The sequence below is a fragment of the Acyrthosiphon pisum genome, chromosome A1 (assembly GCF_005508785.2).
Source record: "Acyrthosiphon pisum isolate AL4f chromosome A1, pea_aphid_22Mar2018_4r6ur, whole genome shotgun sequence".
Lineage (NCBI taxonomy): Eukaryota > Metazoa > Arthropoda > Insecta > Hemiptera > Aphididae > Acyrthosiphon > Acyrthosiphon pisum.
The window spans coordinates 116217961-116227758 of record NC_042494.1 but is presented as its reverse complement, the minus strand read 5'-3'; positions in this window follow the sequence as shown (position 1 = coordinate 116227758).

The following is a 9798-nucleotide window of genomic DNA, read 5'->3' as shown; positions in this document are numbered from 1 at the left end:
GTATCTACAGTCATTCGTTTTAAAGTTACACCAAAAAGCCAAAATCAATTTTCTCAAAAACAGATTTTGCGTAAAATTCCCGTTTTTCCTTAATTTTCTTTGGTTTTTCTTGGTGCTTTTGAAAATTACTGGTAATTTTAAATTTTGACCTCCTCAATGCACCAACGATATTCACTTTCCAATCGAACAAGATACTGAAGTTGAAAATCGAAGCATTATTTCGACTACTTATCGTGTACAAAGACACAAAAAAAAATTTAAAAAAATAAAACACACATCATTGTAAAATCAATACATTCATCGTTCCACTCAGAATCTAAAATATAAAAAATATTTGGTAAATATATACCAAAAAATATGCAAAATGCTACAACATCCTAACCCTAATAATTATATATTGTAGTTATTTTTATTGCTAATTTCTGAAATTTATATATCCTACATTTTGAATTCAACCACTGGAGTGGTAAATGTTATTATTTTTATTATAGAATAGAGATAAGGTAGAAAAAAATGTAACAATACATTATTTGTTCAATGAATAATATATATTTCAAATGGAAAAATGCAAGTGCAAGCAAATAAATAAATAATTAATAATAATAATAATGATAATAACAATAATAATAACAATAATAAATAAACAAACAAACCGGTTTCCTTCGTCTTCAAAATCAAGTTAGATTCTTATATATATAGATAGGTAATTGATAAAATAGCGATAATCACTGTTGAAAAAAATAATTATAAAATCTTGCAGGAACTATTAGCAGCTTGCCTGCAACTGGTACCTACTCGCCAAACCTATGCATTTCAAATTAGTTTTACTAAAAGATATTTCACTATTTATGCAGTTTATTAACTGTGAACACTGACTATAATTATAATGTGAGGGTGCAGAATAATAATTAATACGCGGTACGTATTATAATTACTGTATGTGCACTGCAGGTGCTTTGGTCAAGGGGAATTTTAAAACGTAAAAAAATACAATTCGTATATATAGGTATTAGGCGTAGTGTTAAAACGAACGGGGATTCTATATATACGGGTTCCGGTTTCATATCCGTGTGTTTTCATTGTAAACCGTGGAAAATAAACAATATTTGATTCGATTCAGGGATTATCGTCGAATAACACAATACGATGTTTTGCGGCATTAATCGAATCCGACACATTATATGCAGTGCGCATGTATACAACATATTATATAGTGTATGTATAATGTTTATTTCATTATCGTTTTTCTCTCTATTTTTTTTGCCCTAGGGGGTGTAAGTTTAGTTTTGGGGTTCGTGTGACGTTCGAATAAAGCGCTTTAAAACACCCTATGTGCGTCAGGTTTCGCCCGAGGCCTGTTATTATAAATAAATCTGCCTTTTACTACGCAATAACTGGCATTAGCATTACTTCCGGACTTGGTGATTAATACACAAACAAAGCTTATATTATATATTTATGTTTTATCTCTTTTATGTCTGTGTCGTAAATAGAAATGGACTACAAATTTATTATGATGTGCTGTCAGTAGTGCAGTGTCCTAGTGGTGGTTGTGCAGGGAAATATGTGAAATTTACACGGAATTTCAAATTTTTGTGATTGTATTATTTATCTATACATCTACATAATATAATAAATATGACCGTTTATAGCCAATTTCCATTTATGGTCAAAATAGTGTCAAAGTAATGTCTACGACCGACGAGGAGAATTACTTAAAAGATGACAATTATGCTTATAATTTTCTTCCACAGAAGACTTTTGCATTTTGAGTGTTAGCAAAGAAAAAATTTAATTTACGGCACATATATATTAATATGTATATTAACATAAACTATTGTTTATACATTATAAATAAAGTTACTTATTTTGAAAATATAATAATAATTAAGAAATAATACAGTTTTTTCAAAAGAAAAAAACAAGTTATTATCCGATCATCTTTGTATTCCGTTCTACTGTGTTTAGTTGTTGGCGTTTTATTGCTTTCATCGTTTTTAACACGTTAGAAGCAGTTTAAAAATAATAGAAATGTTCTCCTTTGTTATTTATATGTATATTACACCCCATATAGTATAATGTCGTGCGTAGTTTTGTTAAATACTCTCTACTAAATTATTACATGGCACTGCCGTATTGCTCTTTTAATTTGAAGTTCCTCACTTCCTCAGTTTAAAAAAAAAGCGACTAAAAATGAGTGAAAGAGAAAATAATATTTTTGTCACGGGGACATAATATACATTTTTTTTTTTTGTCCATACCAATCACACTGATGGGGGAACGATTGTCGAGCAAATTAAGGGAATTGCGTCCGTCGCACAATAACATAAACGTTCTTCATTTTCTTTAATCAACATCCCGGAGAGAATGCAGAGACGACGGGCGCGGCCGCGCGAGTGTGACAATAGGCCAAAGTGTGCGTACTAAAGCACGGGGACTGCGGCGGGGATCTTTTGTCCCCAGTATATTTTTGCACTTTTTTATCCCTCTTTGCCGCACCTCTCCTGTTTGCCATCGTCCCTGCTCTATTTTTCAGTGCCTTTTGTAATTTTTTATGTTTCTATATACTTAGCGGCTCTCTGGGAGATTGACTCGTGCTTCATATTTTACAGTTTCCGTTAATACCATTCAGAACGTTCTTTCCACTCATATAATTATTATGAATTGGTGTATTGTAAATAATTGTATTTGAAGGTAAACGATACCAATGTATTTAAAAAAAATTGTTTTTAACGTATTTAGGATACAATTATTTGTCTATAGTCAATTTATTTTCATGTTATTTTTAGTTATTGTATTTTGAAAATTATATTCTTATAAATTAATAATATCACTAAACGAACTATAAATATTAATGTTTCAGTAATATTGTACTGTAGTATTTGTGTTTGTGATATTATCAAACAATTATTGAATATTATTATAATAGTTAGTATTACGTGTTCTATAGATTTGAAATAATTGGAATTTTTCACCTTATCGAAAAAACAAACGAGAAATGGAATTCATACTTAACCGACACTTCAACACTTTTATTGATTTAAACAAATAAAGTAAAGATATTATAGGTGATATTATAATTTATAAATGCATAATTATATTTTCTTCCAATATTCCTTTTGGTTTTAAGGAATAACATATATATCTACCAATTATAAAAATTGTATAGCTATACCTAATGTTAGAAAAAAATGTTTCCCTTTTATTCCAAAGAAATCATGTTTTGTACGGTATTATAACTATATTGTTCTTTGTTACGTACCTATACATTTATTTGAGGAGTTATATTTAGTTTTGTTTTAAATACCTAATATTTCAAAATTATTTTAATAATTATATCTATACCTATTATAAAAAGAAATTGAATAATTTTGTTTAAATTAACTAATATGATTGTTTAGAATCTCTGAAGTTGTTTTTTATTAGGAATAACACTATACAGTATAGGTACCTATAGGTACTATCTACATATAACTCCTTCGTTTGGTAAATTGCCCTATATTCTCAACACTTGAGGCCTTACTCTATTGATTCTTATCATGAAAGAAAATGTAAGTAATAATTATATTGTACCTTCGTTGTATTTTATATTATATATTATACATTTATATGTTAGTAGTTAAGCATAATGTTACCGTTTGTGCAATATTAATATAACAGGGGCGTCGATGAGGACTTAGGATCAGTATAATATACTATATAGTATATTGTAATTGTAGTGTACGCTTTTATTAATTTGTCTTCATACAATATACTATATGTAAAAGGGCGTAAACGATAGCGTGCAAATAATATTCAGCATCAAGTGACACGTGGGGATTATTGTTTTGTATTTTTTTTTTTTATAGCCCTTTATAGTATTGAAATCGGCTCGTATTGGAAAGGCGAATAACACTGTTATAAAAATCCCTTAAATTTCGATATGTTAAAATTTTTTTTCTTGGTTTGAATGATCAAAATATATAATAATGTATAAATTCAATAATGAAATTGTTGTTAAAAAGCAAATTTAAACAACATTGAAGCATTTGATGTACCTACCATAGATACATTTTTTTCTCATAAAATCTTTGATGAAAGATTATGTGACATTGGTTAAGTGTGTGCAAAGGGGGGCAAGTTAATCGAAATAATTAACTCAAGATAAGTTAAGTTAAGAGGATACTAGATCGATAGGATAAAATTAATATGGATAAAAATATTAACTTAACTCAGTTTAAAAATGTGAGTGTCGCTCTGCTGTATAGTAGGTTACAAGTGGGTCACTGTAATGGATGGTGTTAAATTTGAATTCAATGATATAATATTATCATTGTATAAGAAAAACGATTCTGAGCGAAAACGGTCAGTCAGCCTATGATATTTTTAAGTTTATTTGATGATATTATTGTAAATAATGTAATTTATATATTAACCTATTTTTCGTGGAACCTTGTTTTAAATTTTCAATCCTTAGCTATAAAATTTGAACATTTTATACATTTTTAACTACAAAATAATTATTAAATTTTAAATTTGATACATTTTGTTATAATTCGAACTTTAAATGCTTATAAAAAAAATTGTGGTTATGTATTTTTAATATTTTTCAACTGATATGGTAACAATATATCAGGAGCCTTGCATTATAAATTATAATTGCATTGTAAAATCAATACATTCATCGCTCCGCTTAGAATCTAAAAAGTTAATCTACTTTTTTTGATTAGTATGTGGATCACATAAAGAGTGACTGTGTTCTTTCTAATTTCCTAAACTATAATAAATAATTGTATTGACCTTTCAATGTAATGTATACAGTGTATGTAGGTACCTATTTTACTTAACATAATTATTAAATATTTAAACTATACCAATATATCCCAATTCACAATTAATAATTTAAAAAATATTAACTTTTTTATATTTAATAGCATAATATAATCCATTTAAGGTAATATAATATCATGCCTATCTATAATCTATTATATATATCTTTACAAAAATTATTTTATCAAGAAAAATAATGGAAATGTTTGTATTATTTTTTTTTTATTGAACTTAGAAAACATCAACATCAAAGGTTATTAGTTATTGTGTTCAATAGGTATACATAATGAGTGGTTTCTAGCACTAAAATTATAAAATTAATATGGTGTTAATTAAATGTAATTAATACTAACATTAATATTATATAGTTATCATTAACAGAAAGTTTAAATTTTATTCAATAGGCCAGTCTTTCTTAGGAAGGCTATCATATTTGAGATGTTTTCGGTGCCTGGTTCTAATGCTTCGTTCATGTTGGGTGGAATGTTGAATTTTCTGAGTTTGTCAGAGTATTGATAGAACGCTGTTATTATATTATTTACTGTTAGATTAACCCCACAGACTGTGCATTGAGTGGGCTCCTCTTTGGCCATAATGTTTGTATTATCATAGGTAGTAATGGATTATTTTATAGTATTAATATTTATGTTTAAGATCATAAAAACAAAAAAATTTAATTAGATGGGTTATTTTTAAATAAACTGAAGAAAGTTAAGTTATTTTCATCTGCCAATTAAACTACTTAAGTTCATAAGTTGATTAAAAAATTAACTAACTAGGTAGTTAAGTTAAAAAGTTAAAACTAATATAATTTTTTAACTAGTTAATGCCCATCTTTGGGTATGTGTGCCTGTGTATGAGGGTGGGGATGATAAAAAATTTAAAAATATGTATAGCTATTTATATATAAACTATATTATATTAGATAGGTACATAAAACAAATAAATAGAAAAATATGAAGTAAAAAAATAATTTAATTTGATGGTAAAATGTTTGATGCGAAAATATTGCAATCTTTTCAAACCTGTTTAGTGGGGCCCATTATGTTTTGGAAGAAATAAATAACAATGAACAATATTAAATGCCAAATGCCCAAATATACCTAATAAATATGTTACAAATAAATAGGTACAGTGTACACTGTACACATTATACTTTGCAATATTGAAATGTAGATTGTAGATACACTCCTGGAGTTAAACGATTTACCTATTTAAATATGAATTGTAAAAAGTAAATATTACGAGCAAGTCTGGTTGATCCAAAACTGTTAATATGTTTGAAAAATATTGTTTATGAATCGTGGCCACTATTAGTATACATAACGGTATGCTCGATGCGCACAGACATACCCGAAGTAGAATAAATGTAATTATTAAGGATTGGTGAATATACTTGAAAAATATAAGGTTACCTATATGGAAGTGTGGGAAATAGGAGCGAACAAACCATTACTTCTCTCCGTTGTAATAGCGTACGGTCACTTGGAGGCAATGTGGCGCGACGTTTTGCAGTCATGTACGGTTTTCAATCATGATTAAAAACGCGCGAGCACGCATAACCTTCTCGGAGGGATTTTTTCAAGAATATCCTATATTATGGCATTACATTATATAAATAACATTACATATGCAATACAAACTCTGGTGGGGTGGATTTCGCGGGTAAATATTCATTAGCATTGTAGGGGTAGGAGGAGGGTTTGTCCGCAGTTATTGCACAAATAAACCGATGCAATCGTCGAAATAATCATCGGAAACCGCCTTGTCATCCCTTATGTTCGTGTCCCGTTCTTTCGATTATTATTAATATATATTTTTTTTCATTTTTATTATTGTTGTATATACCAACCACTAGGATATTATTTCATTCGGCGGACATTTAGGGGAATCCCAATTCCCAGTTCCAAGTATTGTTTTTCAACCGACAGGCAACAAGAGTTTTGTGGGTTCGACAAACTATATGACGTGTAAGTTTGCATTGTATTATAATTTAGTTAGTGGATTTGGTATTTACAGTATAGCTATATGGGTACCTACGGTATTATATATAATGTTAATTAATATAATAATTTATATATGGATCCTGGCTGTATCTACCTGCTATTAATAATATCTGCTGTGTTTAAAATTTAAATAGGACTTGTTAACATTATTTATTATTCATTCTCATTTTAGATCGATGCAAAATAATTATATATTAGTTTGAAGCTATTACCGTTCTATACATGGTACACATAATTATATATACAAGTAATTTTTTTTATTTTATTGGTCTAAAGCCCGGCAACTATTGCCATTAGTTATTGTAGGGGTTATGGTTATAGCGGTTGGTAGGGTTGGACCGGTTGGTACGATCAGTTATGGGAACACGTGAGTATGTGTGGCAAGGTTTTTGCGCACTACGAACCCGGGTGGTCACCCATCTGAGAGCTAGTGGCACCGGCTATTGCTTACTTTGAATAACGTTGCGTGGTTGATTTCAGTCACATTGCTGTGCCGAGCCACTATACAAGTATTATTAGCTTATAATATTTACTTTATTTTATATTTTTAATTTTTAACCAAAAAATAAATACACCACTTCGCCTGCAAATTGAGTATTAAAAAAAAATCCGCAAAACTCGCTCTATATTTGAGTTTGAGTGTACCACGCAATTGAGTAGGTTACTGTTATGAGTGAAATAAACTCGAATTAATAGATACAAGATACATTGTGAATATAGAAAAGATACAAGGTACAACTATACAAGATACATGGTACTCCATATTTTATACTTACAATTGAATTGTATTGTTTCTATTAAACGTCTATACACTATACTGTCTATACATAAATACTTATAAAGTCATAAGTATTAAATAATATTATAAGTCAATACACATTATAAATGTATAACTAATAAACCTCTATATTTATAAATTATATCATTAAAATCATAACCTGTTAAATTGTCATGTCATAAATAATTCAATAGCACGTTATACTTACGTAAGTACGTTAATACAATAATACACATAATAACTAATACACCAAAATTAATAAATTACATAAAAATTACTATTTAAATTTTACTTAGGTATATATTATGTGTTAATGTGTTATACGGTAAAAATGATCAAATATAAATTTAATTTGTTATAGTTAATTTAGTTAGCTTTTCTGTACTTTTGATTTTATTTTGTATTTAATGTGGAAAAGCCTACCGGTTACACTCATATCTAGGTATAGAGAATTCATATTTTATGAGAACGAAAATTCCAGTTTAGTTCTTATCTGTTGACTGTATGGCTGTAAGAATAGATAGATACAGCATATCTATATGGCCATACGTGCACCTTAATTGAATTGAATTTTTTTTTAATTATCTTACAAGCTATAACATTGTTAAATAATTTTAAGTTTTGAGTGTCCTGAAAATCAAAATCAAATTTCTTGGAACTATTCAATGAAAATGTTTACAATAATAGACTCTTGTATCTTTTGTCAAAATAAGATACATTATGATACTAGTATAAAATGTATCATGATACATGATACTTGATACTTTAAAATTATGTACTGTACGATACAAGATACAAGATACAATTGTATCTTTGATACTGCACAACCCCGAATTAAGTATTTTTAAAAAGCAGAATAAATAACGAATAAAAAATAATAATACACGTAATAGTGCAGAGTTTCAAGTTTTTATGACTAATATTTTGGTGAATTAAATTCGACAAAATATATAAAGTAATACATAAGTTATTCAATTTCGTCATGATTTGTACTTCAATCAAAAAATTGTACCTATGTAGGTATGTTTGATGTTTTAAAATTTCAATAAGAACAGTTTATAATAATTTATGAGGAACTTTGTATTACATTTTCATGCTCCTTAGCCAATTTTAAGTATTTTTATCAACATTTAAAGAAAAAAACTTCAAATTATTTATTATAAATAGCCAATAAGCTAATCGCTCGGCTTAGAATCGAAACTTTGTAAAATTGAGAGTTTCTGGTTGCAAAAGTGGACCTAGATGGTACTTTAGGGGTCATATTCCCAGTGCTTCTTTAAATAATCAGAAAAAACTTTTAACAAAACAGTGAGCAAATGGGAACATCACCAGTTTTTAACAAAATTGATTTTTCATAAAAGAATAACCACTGAGACTTGAAAAACCTTTGTAAAGAATATGTGTACTCCAAGTTTAAATAAGTTCAAACTATATTAAAGTAGGTATTGCATGCGAAACTGGTTTGAGGTAATTAATCATCTGAAATAAAGACGAACGAAAAGAAGACTACTTTTTCTGTTAGTTTTTTTTTTAGATATTAATCTTTAATACAATTGTATAATATAGCAAGGATTACCTATATCTGTGTTGAAAATGTGTCCTTATTTTTTATACAATTAGATAACAGATACGGTAATTTTTATTTGTAGTACGCACTTAGTCATTATTATACTATACATTTGTATTTTGTATATGATCCAAAATGTGTACACTGTACACTTGTGCGCTCAAGTATAAAGATGACTCTTATCTGCCCCAATAATCTAAGTATTATTATTATATGCTCGTTGAAACCAGTGCATACGTAGAGGGCGCGTTGAGGCGAGGAGGTTAAAATCACTTGACGCGCTGCCGTGTAAAAAAGAGAATTAGAATTATATTTTTTTCCCCATTATTATACAGCTTGCCCCGGTAATCCCGATCAAAGCTTCTGTGCGAAGTGCAAACATCTGTTGGCCGGAGGGTGAGTGTTTTATCGAATATACCTTATCAGACCCATATGGTAACCCTGCATCCCCGTCACCATGTTTTATATGAGTGTAACTATCTTCCCGCTTATTACTACTAATCCGGTTATTCGTGAAACCGGGGCTACTTTTTAACATTTTACCAAAATCAACATGCTTCCGTAGAAATTATCGCATGGCGTATGATGGTGTAACAGCAAAAAGATGAAAAAATAAATATCATCCAAATAATTATGTG